We start from the raw sequence: 17,571 nt of genomic DNA, 5'->3' as shown, positions 1-17,571 counted from the left end.
CTGGTCTCCAAGCCACTGTCCCAAGCCAGCATGACTGCAGCGGCCTGGAATTCCATTCATCTGCCTGGGATGGGACGTAAGCAGCCGCTGCTGCCCCTGCCGTGGTCCCGCGTTATCAGGCTGGCCCAAGGACCAGGGCACAGGTAGAAGCTTCACCAAATAAGGGTCTCGTGCCACACGCAGAGGGGACCTTCCCTCCCCCCACCTCCTTTCTTAGCAGTGACACCTGGCAGGAATCCCAGCTGCTGGAAACACGCACGGGTTCCGCGCATCTGACAGCGGTGTCACTTTCCTTGTGTGACAAGGTGTGCCTGTGTGTCCATCAAGCGCCTCTAGGAGATACACATGTTCCTAAGATGCCTGTTTGTTTGTTGCATTTCGATGTCTCGAGGCAGGAGTCAAAGTTTCTATTGGCTGATGAGTCAGATCGGATTCCGGTCCTGGAAGTCGCAGGTAGTGAGTCATGCACACAGATCTGAAGAGAGCAGCAGCCATGCGTGTCCTCCCACTTTCCTCTCCCTCTCCTTCCCTGGCAGCCGGTTTGCTCTTTGCAAGAGGGTTTTTTTTTTTTTTTTTTTTTTTTCTCTCTTTGCCTGTGACTAATTCTTCCTGGTACTGGGCACTTAGGAACTAGCACTTTTTGGAGGACTGGCCAGCTGATGGCACTGGGCTCCTGTGGCCCAGGTTGATATTTTAGACGGATCCCCCACAAAAGCAGGACACAGCCTTCTTGTACCCAAAGACCCTCTCCCCTCGGCTTAGCCCCACAGGTGAAGTAGCCCCAAGCGCTTGCTGCCCTGGCTGGGGATCACGGAAATGCATCTGGGTTGTCTTGGAGCTTGCTGTGTTTGCTTCGTAGAGAGGAAGGTCCCCTGGATGAGGCCCGGAGGAACCTTCTTGTCAGTGTTTCGGCAGAGAATGCTAATGGCAGCCTAGGTGCTGTTTAGGTTCAACACGGGGTCCTCCCCAGGACCCCGTCGCTCGGTCGTTCTGCAGGCAAGTGCAGGTGGCAGAGGAGTGGGTGTCCCGGCGGCTCTTGGGAACCCTACCACGTTCTTCCTGGTCAACATGGGCCACGTGGTGCCGGGGATGCCTCACCTACTTCTGGGAAGCTTGGAGAAGAGGAGGAACGGCAGTAGAGAAATGGGGCCTTACTGCCTTTCCTGGGGGGACGCCGTGGCCCTCTCGTGTGCATGGCCCTCTCCTGTGCGTGCCCCGAGGGACGGGGAGTTCAGGCCAGTGAACCGCCAGGGACTGGAGTCGTGAACCTTTCAGCCAGGGGATCTCGTTCTGTGACCCCCAAGGCACGAGAGAACCCCTTTGCCACAGCCCCAGACGCTGTTCGCGGTGGACATCCAGGAGTGAGCATCATTTCTGATTTCATTACGTCATTGTACCTTCTGAAGAACTCCGAGGTGTAGTCTGGTGGCTTCATAAAGGAAAGAAGAGTTCGTCTGGGCTGAGTGGCGTGGCGTCTTTGAGCATGACTTTTTTATTTAAAACCATAAGGCGTGTGGCATCTCACCCGAGTATGTTCTTTTGCCAAGTTCTCCTCATTAGAGATGAGAGGAACCTAAATCTTTTGCCAGTAAATTTTAGGAAAGCACTGCCAGTGACAGCCAGTTTAAACATTGCCTGTCATTAGGCACAGCAAGGTCCCTAATGAGAAAAAAACCCTAATTGAGAAAAAAACCAAAATTGTTTCTCTAGCAAAAGATAGCAAAGTGTGATTGGGAAAATGTAGGCAATGTTCACCAGTGGAAATTTTCCTAGAAATGTACGGCAACCAGTAATCGTGTTCTAGATTAGTGCAAAATTGGAGCATTTCCAAAACGAAGCCATCACCAATTCATTCCCTGTGAATATTCCCTCGAGATTGAAGCTGTTTTAGTTCAGCTGCCTCAATACTCTGAGCCAAAGGGAGTCACCTACGGATTGTTCTTACCCTTCAATCAAATGCTCCCCTCCCCTGTTCTCCAGAGGCTTCATGGTGCTCTGCTGCTTCTTGGGAACTTGGAAGCATGCCTCGCCTCTGTCTTGTAACTCGTCACCGCACACTCTTTCGTACTTAGTCTTTCAAAGTCCGCTTTTATTTCTCAATGTGTAGCGACCAGGTTTGAAGTACCCAAAGGCCTGGGCTTGGAAAGAACTATTATATTTGAATTTGCAAGTCTCTTAGTACTCAAGTCGATTTCTGGTACACAGGTATCCTCATCTCTTGGGCAGGTCACCCAGATTGGCTCCCAGACACCCCTCCCTAGCAGTACTCTGGGCGGGCTTGATCTCAGTGGGAGGAGGTGGGAGTGCTGGTGCTGTGCGCTGCTCCTCTTTCCCTGCTTCCCAGCCAGTGACTGATTTTGGAAACAGCAGGTGACCCAGTTCTGGCCAGTGAGAAGTTTCCTGAGAGCTTTTGGAAAAAAGTTCTTGTTTCAGAGAATGAGCAGCATGAAATCAGGCTTTCTCCATGTCTTTTGGACACTAAGAATGCTGATAAGCATTCTTTGGCTCCGTGGACCACTAGGGCAGCCAAATTTAGCCTGAAGCTGGTAGGGAACCAGGAAGTGCAGAGGCACAAGTCAGATGATAGTTTTGCACTGCTAAATCGACTAGTCCATTCTACCTCCTGATTTCTTTGGATACATGTTTACTATGCAAACGGATTTGTTGTTGTCTGTTACTTAAAGCCACAGACATCATAGCTGAGAACAGTTTGTTCTTTCTCCTTTGCGTTACCTTCTCACACTTTGCATGACACTTCTTATTTCTTCAGGATAGCGGACATAAGGGTAGGGTTATAGGCTGAACCATCTTAAAGCCTCTTCATCTGTCTTATTCCAAAGCTTGCCAGAACAACTTGCACCATCACGCTCCTCCCCATGGCACGAGAGAGATGTTTACCATGTCCTGATGACCAGGAGCGAGCAATATTTATGATGTTATTACATCGTTGTGCCTTTCTTCTGGAGAACTCTGAGAGAGAATCCAGTGGCTGCACAAAGGAACGAATATCCAGTCTGCACTGATCCTGGGGGTAGGCAAGAAGACTGACTCACCAGGAAATCAAGGATATGAGGGCAGGAAGATGGGAACGGGAGGTGGTGAGAGCTCAACCAGGCCCAAAGATGGAAGTGGGGATGATTAGCAAAAAGGGAAAACAAGGACACAGAGAGCAGCCTCCTAACGTGCAGTCTTTGCTGAAAGGCCCCTTAGCAGGGAGTAGCGTCTGGGCTGCTGTGTCTGGGAGCAGGCTCGGACTCTGACTTCTTCACTCTTCCTTCTGCCCAGCTTTAATCCTTTATCACTGTGGTGGAGGATGCACCAGGGTGCAGGGCCTGGGTTAGGTCTCAGTTTGGAAATAATGTTTTCCTGCAAGTGTTTGCTACCCCACAAGAAGGCCGCAGCCTTTGATGAAGAGGAGAGAGCGGGAAGCATCCACAAGGTGCAGTTATGAACTCCCGCCAAACCTCCCTTCTCCCAGTTGCTGTTTTCTCCTCCAAAAATCAAACCATGGACTTTTTAAGCCAGAAAGAAGAGCTCGTCTGGTACAACCACTCGGTTAATAGATGAAGAAGTTGGTTCAAAGAGGAGAATCCCTTGAGAAAGCTTACAGAAACTGTTGGTGGCAGAAGTCCAGAAAAACAACCGTGGTGTCCTGCCTTCAGCTCAGCATCCTTCTCTTTACATTGTTCTGCTCTTGAGATCCATTTCTTATGGTTCTGAAGATGTTTCAGCATTAAAAGAAGCAGAGATTTCGACTAGTTTTCCAGTTAAGAGCAGAGTACATGCCCAAGATAAGGATAGATAGGAAGAGGTGGTACAGTGAGGAGTTGAAGTGAAAAGAGAGGAAGGAAAGACAGAGGCAGTGGAGAGTGAACACAGCTTGTGAACCAAAGGCCAACCTGCTGTCCCATGCCTGCATCTCCCCTCGGAGGCCCAGGTCTCCTAGTTCCCTGACTGTCTTCTGAGTTTACCTCCTAGGGCTAGTGCTGTGTGCTGGCTTGGTGTTGGTATCGTTAGTTGCCTTAGATGTGTGCTATCATTTCAGATTTACCCAGCCTTGGACTTTGATAGAGCATTCTTTTAATTATTGAACATGTTTTAGGGAACTGGAGACAGTTTGGCCATATAAGTTTTCTAGGCATTGTGCAATGACACTTCCTTCAACCTAACCAATTCTTTTGTAGAATGAGATGTTTAGATATTCTGCCCACAGCTGAGGGAGCCACACAGATGGTTAAAGGACTGAAAAGTATGGACAAGTTAGTTCGGAGATGAAAAGAACATGACTTAATGCTATGCTTATTTTTCCTGTTGAAGTTGTGAAGATGTTGATCTCATTATTTTCATAAAGGCTGTGGAGCAATAGAAGTATCTTTGGAAATAATGAAGGGCTTCCAAAAAGCGAGAATGATAGCGTCGTGGCATGTACCGATATTGGTTATGAAATGTCTTCTGGATGTCTTCACCAACAGTATGGACTAGGTGGTTCATCTGGAATCCTAGGCTAGGTGTGGTCGCACGCAGTGGCTGGGGGATTCACGGAGTGACCGCCAGAGGCCCCTGACTATCAGGAAGTCTATGAGTCTGCAAAGCTATGCAACAGTGGGGTTTCCAGAATTTCCATGAGTGAATTTACTTCTAATGTTGACTAAACACATTCCTCCTAAATAATTGAACTTTCTGGAGGCTCAACAAGCCACTGGTTTGAGAATTAGAGTTTTTGAAATTTTCTGAATAGATTTCACACATGCAGCCCAGATTAAGTGATATTTCCAAGCTTTTCTGATACTGTTTTTCTTTTTTCCATGGAAGAGAATTGTAAGAGTTTGTTAAAAGAGTAGTACAAGCAAATGTAAAGGAAAACCCCACTCTTGTTGGGGAGTGTTGGGATTGCCTGAAGAAATTTGAAGATGGAAGATGACATGGAGATTGGCATCCAGTTTAAGTCTGCCTGCAAGACTCACATGCTGCTGGAGAATGTGGCCGGTCACCCAGTGGCTGCGTTACTGGGTATTTGTTTAAAGTGATATTAATCTCTTGGGAGGATGTTTTTCTTCTTTTCCCTTTTTTCAAAGTGAGATCATGACAACTTGCACTGTGCAGAACCAAGCCAAAAGAATGGTCATTCTTTCTAATTTAAGAGGATGAGTGAACAGTCTGAAAAAAGGCTTTTGATTTTACTATGACACAGAAGAGAAACACTGCTCCCTCCCAGTGAAGAGGCGTACAGCGAGGAAATCTTTTCTTTTATCTTTCTGCCCCTGTTCGCTTTTCCTCTTCAGTTTGATAATCTTTTTCTCCCTTTTCTCATTTTTCCTCCTGCTGCTGCTGCTGCTTTTTCTCCTCATCCTTCTCTCTTTCCCCTCTCTGTTCCCCTCCTCCTCTCCGTGGTGTGGTGGTGAGGATGGAACTCAGTAACATGTGCAGAGCACTGAGTTCATTGTTGCCTGGTGTCCTGGAGTTCACTTGCTTGAGCTCAAAGTCGCACCTTAGAGCCCTAGCCGCTCCCCTCAACCCTCCTTGAAGACAAAGGGCCTCTGTCTGACTTTCCTCTTCCTGTTTTCCTTTCCAGTTTGTCCTCCATCCTTCCCTAAAGTATGGTGCTTGCTGCCTGGAGTTTCATGGCTCTGGTGAACCCAGGTCATGTTGCATTCCATGGAAGGATGTAGAGGAGGTGGAGGTGGGTTTACCAATGAGCTGATCCCCAACTTGAGTTTCAGGGCCCTTTCCAAGGCCCTGGAGAGGCCCTCATGATGTACTTGTGTGGTCATGTGTTTAGTAGCATTTGCCAAAGTAAGATATGTTAGCCAGAACTGGTCAAGTTCCTGAACTTTCCATTTTAAGTTGCCTTTGTTGTACTACTACTGTTGGAGAGTTAGAGAGACTACAGGCTTTTTTTCATTTTCTTTCTTTTTTTTAATCTGATGTAAGGGACATAGCAGAAATATAGATCTCTGTGGCCTGCAGCCACTTCTACATGCAGTGACTTAATGTGTAGCCATCCTTTCAGTGGAGTGGCTCCCAGGAGTCTTCCTGTTGCCCACTGGATGGGGTTGGGGGTCTGCTGTGATAGGCTGCATTGGCTTCCAGTGGGCGACACTGGATGAGAAAAACTTAGAAATGTGTACAGCCAGAAGGACGTCTGTGGCGAAGTGTTATAGAAGTGTATGATACCAGTAACTTGTTATTTGTTTTTCTGAATCTTCTGGTATTTCTTTTTTTTAGTTTGGTGAGACTTTTCTCATTTTAAATAAACATTCATTTTATATAATTTTAATTTGTAATTTTTTATTATTTGCTTAAAGTAAGGCTACTTAAATTCTTTGCATTTCAGACTGATATAGCTTGAGTCTTCCTCTAGAGGAGGGAGACAAAAGGGAGGTGAGAGAGAGCGAGCTAGGGAGCGAGCATGCTGGGGGTGGAGGGTGCACTTACTTCGGGGGCCATTGCAGAGTCAGGAGTGTGAAGAGGGAGTCTGGGCCAGGCTGCACAGGCTTTCCTTCTTTTGCTGCGTGTGCTCACGGTGTGTGTGTCATGGGCATTGAGAAAGACACGGCGTCGAGGATACTGTAGACACAGACACTTCTCCACGTATCGGAGAGGAAGTGAAGCCAGAGGGGCAAGAGGAAAGTATAATTTACCTGTGCTAATTATTAGAGTACTCTACATGAGCTGTTTACTACAGATACCTAATTGCTGTGTAACAGCGTAATAATTAGGTGCACCAATTAATATTTCAGATTAACTTGTCCAAATTTTATTTGACTGTAACCTCACACATTCTCTAAATGTAATAATCTTGCAAAATTTGAAGGGTGAGCTCCAACAGCTAGAGCTTTAATTAGTCTCAGGTTTCAGTAGCTCAAATTATGGTTCCCTCAGTGAATATGTGTGTCAACATCCTGTTCTGAAATGCTCCCCTCTATTAAAAATAAGTGGACCCCACACCTTTAGCGATTGGAGTTGAGAGTTACCTTTAGGCTAATGACCTCTATTCTAGCAACTTGGAAGATGTGGTGGATTGCATTTACCCTGTGGGATAAGCCATTGCTTCTCCTCTGCTATCTGCCAATTTTTTTTTTAATATGTAAACTTTCCTTTATGTATTTGTATTATTTAAATGTACGCAATGCCCATTTTCCTTTATGTTTTCCCTTAAATTTACATTCTGGAAATTTCATGACCTATGTACCATAGCTTTCCAGAAATCATTTATTGAGTGCCTACTCTGTGCTAAGCACCCAAAGGCCTGGAGGAATGCTGATGCTGCGGGATGCTCTGTGGCGGGCAAGCACAGACATGTGGGGATGTGCATCAGGGCCCTGTGGGCCTGGCTGTGTGTGGAGATGGGGACAAGGAGGGTCCAAAAGCTTCCTTGCAAAGGTGAGGTCTGAGCTGAGTCTTGAAAGACCCCACTCAAAAAGGGTTGGGCCTTCAGACACAGGCCAGAGACCAAGTAATGCTTCATTCTCACAGCCACCCCTCTTGTTTGTCCTAAGCCCTCTCAGGACCTGGCTAAGGGAATCTGTCCAACACCACAGCCAGGGAGGAGCAGCTGTGTTTTTGATTGTCCGGAGTGCATTTTGGAAGGATCTTTTCTTCAATCCCTTCTTGCCTCCTCTTGCCTTCTGTATTAAGGTTGCAGAGCCAGGAAAGCAATTAACTAAAGCTAGTAATTAGCTTTTCCTTTGGATAGACGTAATGAATTGGGGTTTACTGGCGAATGAAATTTACTGCTTGAGATCTCCCTTGTTTGCAGTTTTGCCAGCTACATCGATGCCACTTTTCCTGTACTTTAATTAGTCCACGATTTCAGAAGCTTAAATAATGTGCCTTCAATGTATATGTGTGCCAACATCCTGCTCTTAAATGCTCCAAGCTTCTCTCCTATACATTTCTCTTAGCATAGTGCTTTGAACTTAAGGGGTTTGCAATCAACTTTTGTGAATGAAGGAGTGGTTGAATGAATGAAAGCATAACCAGGATGAACTTTATCAACATGAGTATGCCTTGAAGGATCAGGTAGTATAGTGTAATGTGTAAATGGTTAAATAATTTTTTTCTTGATCTACTGAAGTGTGGTAACTCTCCCTTCCTCCATCCCTTCCACCCTCTGCTGCCCCCGAAAAAACCCAACCAAATCACTACAAAATACTTTAAATTCTGAAGCAAGGGGACTTAGAAAACAGTTTTTAGCTTTTACGTTTACAGGAGATTTAATTCTCTGTAAAAATACATTTAATGTAGAAGATAATGCCATTTGACATTCAGGAACAATATGCATTTCTTTGAACAATTTGGGTTTTAAAACATATACAAAAATTCAAAAGAAAAAAAAAAAAACAGAACTCCAACCACAGATATTGCTGAATGTCAAGCATAGAGGAGAGAATTCTCCCAAATGAAACCCACACCCAAAAACATAAAAGACAATAGTCATTGTGTACCTTTAACCCCCCCCCCCCAATAGCAGAGCTCCCTTTGACTGGCCTGGCCTGAGTAGGGAAGATGTGGGGCCAGGTTTGGGGAGGGGTGGGTCTGTTCCTTCTCAGTCTCCCTGAGTCTTTCTCCACCACCCAGGAAGATTCTGGCCTAACACCTGGCTGAACTGCTCTCTGACACAGAGATGGGATGGAGCAAGAGGCCGAAGCCTCTCTGTTGTGACTGCTTGCTGGGGCTGGGGCTGGGGCATTGATGCCTAGGTGAAAGGTAGCTCAGGGGCACACCGTGGCTCTGGGGGTCTCTGATAGAGACCCAACAGTGCTCATTTTTCAGATACCTCTGCCCGCCACCCTGCATTATTGGTCCAAACAGAAATAGAACACTGTTCTCTCTTAAATTACATCTCCCCAAACAGGAATATCTATTGTGCTCACCTTTCAGGCTAACATGGGCAGGGTTAGGGATTCAACCTAAATAAAAATAATCGTTAGGTGAGGACTGTTATCGCAGAGTGAGGTTTGGAGGCTACTTAAGCACATCCTTTTGTGGGTAGAAATGAAATTAGATGTGATGATCCCACCATCTTTCTTCTTTGGGTCACTGTTTCTCCACCTGTATCAGATGTCTGCCATATGCCTTCTGATTTTAACACAAGCTGATTCTCTAATTCTCCGTACTTTTGGCGCTGATATGTCCAAATATAGGTCAGCTGGTCCACATGTGATACACAGCTTGTGTGAGCGAGGATTTCACTGTACTATAGTGTATCTTTTGTATACTTTGTGAAAATCCAAGGATTGATATCTAATGGCTTGGCTGCAAAGAAATGAATGCTGGGTAGTTATCTGTGAGGTTCCTTGAAGAATCTCCAGGAGACAGTGAGCCACTGAAGTAATGAAATGTGGGCAAACTCCACACGATACTGTTGTTCCCGTGACACTATTCAGCTGATGGTAACTGGACCGTTTGTTGTAGTCTCCTGGGTACTGTCAGGTGTACATTCTCTGGCAAGGCGATAGGTTGCCCCTAGAGTTGAAGCTGGCATACACTGAATATCACATCATCTGTGCTGAAATAGATGAAGAGATAAAACCTGACTGTGTGAGTTCCCAGCTCCAGCAGAAAGGTCAGAAACTGATTGCATTAGCCTCCCTTAGTACTGGACTCTGTCAATCAGATGCCCTTGCACCTGACTCACGGCGAAGCACCTGATGTAAGCAAGTGGGTGAAACTTTGTAAATCGGCGTAGTAAATATAAAAGTTTTCAGTGTGAAAGTTAGTGGCTTATTAATAAGCAGAATGAGCATTAGATATAGGATACTATTTTGATGAAATCAGCATGTAGGGTGCATGCTGGTACATATGGGATGATTTGTGTTCTCCCTAAATTCCTATGTTGAAGCCTTAACCCCCAGTCACCTAGGCACCAGGTTTCCATGGGTCCAGTTTGTCATGCTTTTCAGATGCTGTGTTGGTCAATTCCACACTTTTACTCTTTGATTGTCTTACTTATTCTCTCTCTCTCTCCTTAAAAAAATTTATTTAAGAGCAGAGTTATGTGGGTGGGGGGGGGGAGAGAAAGTCTTCCTTCTGCTGGTTCACTCCCAAGATGGGGCAGGCTTTGGCACAGGAGTTAAAATGCTACTTGGGATAGCTGCATCCCATACTGGGGTGCCGAGGTTCAAGTCCCAACTCTGTTTCCAGTTCCAGCTTCCTGCTAATGCAGACCCCAGGAGGCAGCAGGTGATGGCTAAAGTACTTGGATCCCTGTCACCCACATGGGAGACCCCAGTTGAGTTCTAGGCTCTTGGCTTTGGCCTGGTCTTAGCCTTGGCTATTGTCAGCATTTTGGTAGTGAATCAGCCGATGGAAGATTTTCCTTTCTCTCTCTAAAATAAATAAGTAAATGCATAAATAAAATTTAATAAATGGGAATAGGCACTGTGGTGCAGTGGGTTAAGCCACACTTGGGATGCCCCATATGCATGTCAGAGTGCCTAGGATCAAGTTCCACCTACACTTTTGATCAGCTTCCTGTTGATGTCCACCATGGGAGGCAGCAGATAATGGCTCAGGTGCCTGGGTTCCTGCCACCCATGTAGGAGACCTGGATGGAGTTCTGGCCTTCTGGCTTCAGCTTGATCCAACCCTGGCTGTTGTGGGCATCTGGGGAGTGAACTGGAGAGTGGGAAATCTCTCTTTCTGTCTCTCTTTCCTCTCTCTCTCTCTCTCTCTCTCTCTCTCTCTCCTCCTTTTGTGTGTGTCTGCCTTTTACATAAATAGAAATAAGTCTTTAAAAATTTTTAAAAAACAGAAATATCTCTTAAGAAGTATTTGCTATAAAATATGTGATTTTTCTGTGTTGCTAATCAGGTACTTAATACTATGACTGTATATTTACAGACTTTTGTTCACTGACATATTTTGGGGATTCCTGAGACAATTTCTGTAAATGCTAAATACATATAAAATATCACAATTATAATACAGAATTATTTCTCATAAAATGATAACATTTTTCACTGGGGAATAATGACTAACCAAAATACTGAATTTCATAGGAAGATGCTGGATTGAAGATTAGAGGAGTTTGTCTATAAAGATTAAGATCAATTGGGGGATTCAGAATTCAGAGAATCCTCCAAATTCTACTTACCATGCATTTTTATTAGAAACTTAGAATTCTGAGGCTTAAGAAATTCTGAGAGTCCAACCCAGGAGTCTCATGATAGCTGTGAATCCTCAAAACTGCTTCTACTGCTCAACAGTCTCTTAGATCCATTGGGAGTATTATAATGCTATCTTGAGAACTTCCAGGGCCATGAAATCGCAAAGTCAAAGTGTTTTCTCGTTTTTAATTGATATGTAATAGTTGTACACATTCATGGCAAACAGTATGATATTCTTAACACATGGATGTAAATTAGGATAATTCTCTCTCCCACTATTTTGAAGTATACGTTGAGTTTTTGTTCATTATACTCACCCTGCTGTGCTATAGAGCTTAACCTTCCTAGTTATCTGTACCTGTTACCGTGCCAGCAGTCGTCCTTGTCCAGGGAGATACCTTGGTATTGCTAACAGGTGATTTTCAGATGCCCCTCATGAATGGAGATGGATAGCTTTGGGTGAAGGTTTGTGGATAGATGGTGTCAGCCGAACTAACTGTGAATGTACCTATTTAGTGCTTTGTCAGTAAAAGTACTTAGTCTTTTAAAACAAGGCTTTTATTCAGTTAATTTCTACCTTGCAATGCCAAATGACCATTTTATTTTTCATATTAAGTCAAATGATTTTCAAAATGGATTTGATTGGGTACATATTTTGATTATTTATCAATCCAATTATAGATAGAAGCTGAGAAGTAAATTGTAGGACGTGACTTTTCAATAGCTTGCTTCAAATCATGCTTGAGTAAAGCTTGATGTTTTATATTGCTTAAGGCACATGGAGAATTAAAAAAATAGCTTCTCTATTTTGATATATTTAGAAAAGGCATACAGACAGAATCGGTGGGCAGGATAATCTATTCTCATTCACAGTTTTCAGAAAGCACAACGGTAGCACACAAGCTGTAACATTTATTGACAGAATTGCTGCATGCTTATAAACAATGGTCCAAAAATTAATCTGTACAGCAAAAGAAATTTCCTGTGTTCTCCTTACTGAGAGGCACAGGAGCACATGTGTGAGTCAGTTACACACTGCAGACAAGTGCACTAGTTCCTGAGTGCCATTCCCATCTAGAATTCACTTATGTGATTTCATGTCTTAATTATCACAACCGCAAGGACCTGATGGAGACCATCATGGTGGAGAAACCTGTCCTGTTTGGATTTTGTTCAAAGCAAGCATTTGCCTTGTAGAAAGTGTTAGGATATTCCAGAGGCTAGAACCAATATATTAATATATATATTATATTATATTATATATATTATATTATATAATATATTATATATATTATATATTATATATTATATATTATATATATTAATATTATATATTAATGTACAGATAATATATATTAATATATAATATATATATATTAATGTACAGAAGGGGATTGATACTGGGAATTGGCTCAGGCAGTTACAGAGGATGACAAGTCTCCTTATGTACCATCTGAAAGCTGGAGAACTAGGGACGCTGGTGTTGGAATTCAGGCTGAGCTCCAAGGCTGAGCAGCAGGAGAGCAGGTGGTGGTAACTCCCCATCCAAACCCAAGGACCTGAGAACCTGGCAGCTGCTGGGGCAAGTCCTTCAGTCTGGAGTCCCAAGAACCTGCAGTTAGGATGTCTGAGCACAGAAGAATGTGGATGTTCAGCTCTAGAAGGCACAGCAGATCTACCTTTTCGGTGCCCTTTTCTTGTTTCCAGGCCTCAGCAAGCTGGACAGGGCTTGCCTACATTGGCAAGAGTGTACTGCTTCATGCTAACTTCTTCCAGAAACAACCTCATAGTCATACACCAAAATAATGCTTTATCAGTTATCTGGGTGTCCAGTATTTAATCCAGTGTAGTTGACACCTAATATTAACCATTACATATGAGGAAAGACTGACTAATACCCTTTGATTTAAAAAATTATTTTCTTATTTACTTGGGAGAGATTTGACAGAAATTTCGTCTGCCCACATGGCTGGGGCTGGGCTAGACTGACAGGAGCATGGAACTCAATTGGTCTCCCACGTGGATGGCAGGAACCCAATTACTTAAGTTATCAACGCCCCCTCCCACAGTGTGCATTAGGAGGCAGCCCGAGATGAGAAGTGAACCCAGGTACTCCTCTATGAAACACGGGCTAAACGATTGCTCCACCTGTGGCGTTTGGCACAACTGGAAATGATCTCAGGCTGGATTCTTTAGTAATTAGTTGGTGTTTATTTTATCTGTCATTTAGTGTCCCAAGGCAGTGTCTTTCCTACTGGCTGGATTACCCAGATTTTCTGAAAAAATAACTGTTTGTAAGAAACTATGGCTGTTTAAGGATTATTTGCATTTACAATTATTAGCTGTAGTGTATATGATTCTGAATCTAAATCTGGAAATCAATCATAAGTAAATTGTAGTAAAATTTAATTAATTCAGGGGAAGCGAAGAAGTAAACAATAGCCCCAACAATTCATAAAGTGAAAAAAAAATCAGTCTTTGAATTGACCTTATTCTTTATGGGAGGTGAATGATATTGGATAAGAGAGCCTATTTGGAAATCACCTAGTTAATCTGGACAGCTAATTTAGATCTCTTCTGTGCACTCCAGAAATCTGAGCTATGTTAAAAGCCTTTTATCAATAGTGAAAGAATCTCTCTGTATATTTTGGGGTTTATATGGATATGTGTGATATGAAAATTGGTTAGTGCTGCTATCCATATTGTGAAAGAATCTGTGTATATTTTTGGGGTTATATGGGCATGTGTGGTTTACAGTTATATGAAAATTGGTTAGTGCTGTTATCCAAATTTCCAAATTGTGTTCCTTTTAGGCAATTTTAATTTTAATACACTTTTCAAAATTTTCAAAGAAAATGTACTGTTTTTATAAACAGAAAAATTTTTTAAAATGTGAGCTAAGAATCTGAAGTTCTCTAAATATTTCTTCATACTTGCTACAAAATTTTCAAATTCTAATTTTTATCAAATTTCAGTTAAATATTATTTATAGGATATCATTACTGAAGCTAACTATTTTAAGCATTTTACTTTTAATTATATTAATGTAGCATAAATGTGCCCCTGTTTTCATTGTCCCTGTAATTATGATTTCAGTTATGTTATAAATTCATTAGGTTTAGTCTGAATACCTGATGGCCACGCCTAACACTTTACCATAGGAAAAATGTGTTCTGATCTCTGAAATAAATTTAAAAAGAAACCTTTGGGATATAACCCACAGGTAAGTAGCTTGTGCTTTCAGATCTTACAATTTGAGTTTCTGATCATTTGTTGTTTAAAATTCCACAGGGAACTTCACAGGTGTCTCCTTATGTCAAGTGAAACTGGACAGTGCTCTGGAATGACAGGTATACGCACTGCTAGCAGATGTGAACCCCCACTCCCTAGCATACAGTAGGCACTCAACAGACACCAGTAGGACAGAATAGAAAAGAATCCTGGTTGGGAAGGAGGTGGGGCATCAGGTTGCCACAGAGGGGTGAGCCTGCTGCATTCCGGAGTAGAGGAGGGCCCTGCATTACCTTCCTGGTTCCTTTGCTTGACTGCATTGTGTAGCCTGCATTTCACTTCATTGGATTAAGTTTGGTTGGGAGCTAAGCTTGCCAGTTCCTCCTTAGTCTATGTTTGGTTTCCTTCACTCACACACCTGGAGAGACACTGAACTTCCCCAGAGAGGGGCTGTTCCCGAACTCCGAGCCTTTTCTTGTGTCTGGGACTTGGACCTCCAAGGATGCACTCATCCCAGGTTTCTGGGGGAACGTCCCTCTACTGTGAAGCCCCTTCTCTTCTGTCAGAGCACTCACAGGAACAAGCCTTATTATTTTGCTCCTCTTAAAAGCTCACCATTGGAATCAAGCCAGTAATAATGTTAGATTTTATGGTGCTTTGGAATATACTAAGCTCTTAACTTACTCATATTTTATAACGGAGAGACTCGCCCTGAACTCTTTCTAAAACAAAGCAATAAAACCTCTGTTTTCCAGGAATTTTATCTCCAAGGGACACAGGCTTTATGTAGAAGCATGTTACTTCATGTAACAGGAATTTTAGTGGGCAGGGTCTGTGGTTCGTGTGATGCTACTCCTCTTGTCTTTCTTTTTTCCCCTTATTTTATTTTATAAAATTTTTGATTAATGCATAACACTTGTATATTTTTTATGGGCTAGAATACAATATTTCAAAACGTATGTACAGGGAGAACCAAGCAGATCAGGTAACTAGCCTTTCCAATTCATTACCTTGTGTGTCTGCAGTCTACCAAGCTCCTCTGTTTCACTTCTTCATACAGTCTTTTTTACCTCCCAGGATTCAAATTCAGAATCCCACATTGCATTTAGTTATCAGGTCTCCTTAGACATTTTATCTGTGATAATTTTTCAGTTTTTTTTTATGAGGTTAACACAGAGGCTGTAGCAAGATCTAGGATTGAGTTAGCCACAACACAACCGGATATTTCTGGTTTGATCCAGCCATATCTGAACAAAGTGTTGGGATCACACAGAAAAAGAAGTGATTTGTGTAATACATTATTGTGAACCCTGGTCTTCCCACTGTGAGGGGAAACACTAGACCTTGATACTTCTGAGTGTGTTTTGGTACTCTTTATTCAACCTCCTCCTACCTCCTCTCTCCACCCACTTCCCAACCTCTAAGAATCATTTTAACATACACAAAGAACATGTTACTCATCTTTCTGAACCTGGCTAATTTCATTTAATACAATAATATCCAGTTTCATCCATTTTGCTGTAAATGACAAGATTTCATTATTTTTATGGCTGAATAATATTCCTTGTATATTTATACCACATTTTCTTTATATGTTCATCCATCAGGGAATGTCTTGGTTGATTCCGTATCTTGGCTATTATGAATTGTGCTGCAATGGACATGGGAGTGTAAGTGTCTCTTTCACTAGCTGATTTAAATTCCTTCAGAAACATACCCAGAAGTGGAATCCCTGTTTTATATTGTAGATCGATGCTTAGGTTTTTTTTGAGTAACCTCCCTACTCTTTTCCATAAGGGCTGAACTAATTTGCGTTCACACCAACAGTGGGTAACGGTACCCTTTCCTCCACATCCTCACTGGCAGTTGTTACTGTCTTGTTAACAGCCCTTTTTTTGGTCAGGAAGATCCTTCATCACATTCCTACAGCCTCTCCTGCTTTCTTGCCAGATGCCTTTGGAGCAGGTGCTTTCTGGCCCTTCTGAGCTTTGGGAGGAGGCGCTGCCTTCTGGCCTGTGGCTTTCTGGGCAGGAGCCTCTGAGCTGGAACCTGCTGGCTGCAGCCTTCTTGCCTGCAGTGGTCACCTTTTTCGCTGGAACCTTAGCAACCGCTGCAACAGTAGCAGCAGCAACTACAGCACCCCTAGCGACAAATGCTTTTCTGGGAGAAACTTCCAGCAGAGCTTCCCTCTGAAGTTTCTTAATTTCATTCTTGATTATTCTGTTTCTCATTTTCTTTGACTTCATGACTTTAAAACAGTTAAAATCTGCCATCTTAGCTTTCCTTTCTCTGGCTCCATTTTTCTTTCTTTTTTTTAAGATTTATTTATTTGAAAGGCAGAGTTAAACAGAGAGAAGGAGAGGCAGAGAGAGAGAGAGAGAGAGGTCTTCCATCTGCTGGTTCATTCCCCAGTTGGCTGCAAGGGCCAGTGCTGCGCTAATCTGAAGCCAGGAGCCAGGAGCTTCTTCCAGGTCTCCCACGTGGGTGTAGGGGCCCAAGGACTTGGATCATCTTCTACTGCTATCCCAGGCCATAGCAGGGAGCTGGATTGGAAGTGGAGCAGCTGGGATTTGAACCGGTGCCCATATGGGATGCTGGCACTGTGGGCGGCGGCTTTACCCACCATGCCACAGCACCGGCCCCCTGGCTCCAATTTTCTTGGCCCATCTTGTGGCTGCACATTTTGTATTGATGTCTGCCTTCTCCCAGGCTTTTTGGATATATTTCTAGCAGGCACTGTGTGGAAACTTGAGAATGAAGACAGTGGCAGGCATTTGAAAGGTGTGGCCTGTCTTCTTACCCAGGTGCAGGATCCATCAACCAAAGCCCTGTTGTGATCAGTGACATCCACAACCACAACCAGCTTCCTGGCACGAGGCCCAAAGGATCTGTAGGCCATCCGGCCAACCTCCACGAAGCGCCTGGACGCCATGTCGGCTGTGCTTGGCGAGAAGGAAGAAGGCCTGCCCTCCTCTGACAATGTGTAGAAGGCTGCCCACACGTGTGGCTAATGAGATGCAGATGTAATAGCCTTTCTAACTAGGGCGAGGTGACACCTTATTGTGGCTTTGATTTGCACTTCCCTGATGAGTAATGATATTGGGCGTTTTGATGTACTAATTGGCTGTTTGCATTTATTCAAATTTTTTCCTAACTGGATTATTTATTTTTCTGTATTTGAGTTTTTTTTGAATCTTATGTATTCTGGATGTTAATCCTTCGTCAGTTG

General features: G+C 43.4%; 1 pseudogene; it reads right to left on the bottom strand.

Moving 5' to 3' along the window:
* Positions 1 to 12,601: 12,601 nt before the first annotated feature.
* LOC133770553 (large ribosomal subunit protein eL14-like) lies at positions 12,602 to 17,274 on the bottom strand (annotated as a pseudogene).
* Between the last annotated feature and the right edge of the window lie 297 nt (positions 17,275 to 17,571).

Source organism: Lepus europaeus, chromosome 11 (genome assembly GCF_033115175.1).
Source record: "Lepus europaeus isolate LE1 chromosome 11, mLepTim1.pri, whole genome shotgun sequence".
NCBI lineage: Eukaryota > Metazoa > Chordata > Mammalia > Lagomorpha > Leporidae > Lepus > Lepus europaeus.
This window is presented reverse-complemented; position numbering and strand designations above follow the sequence as displayed.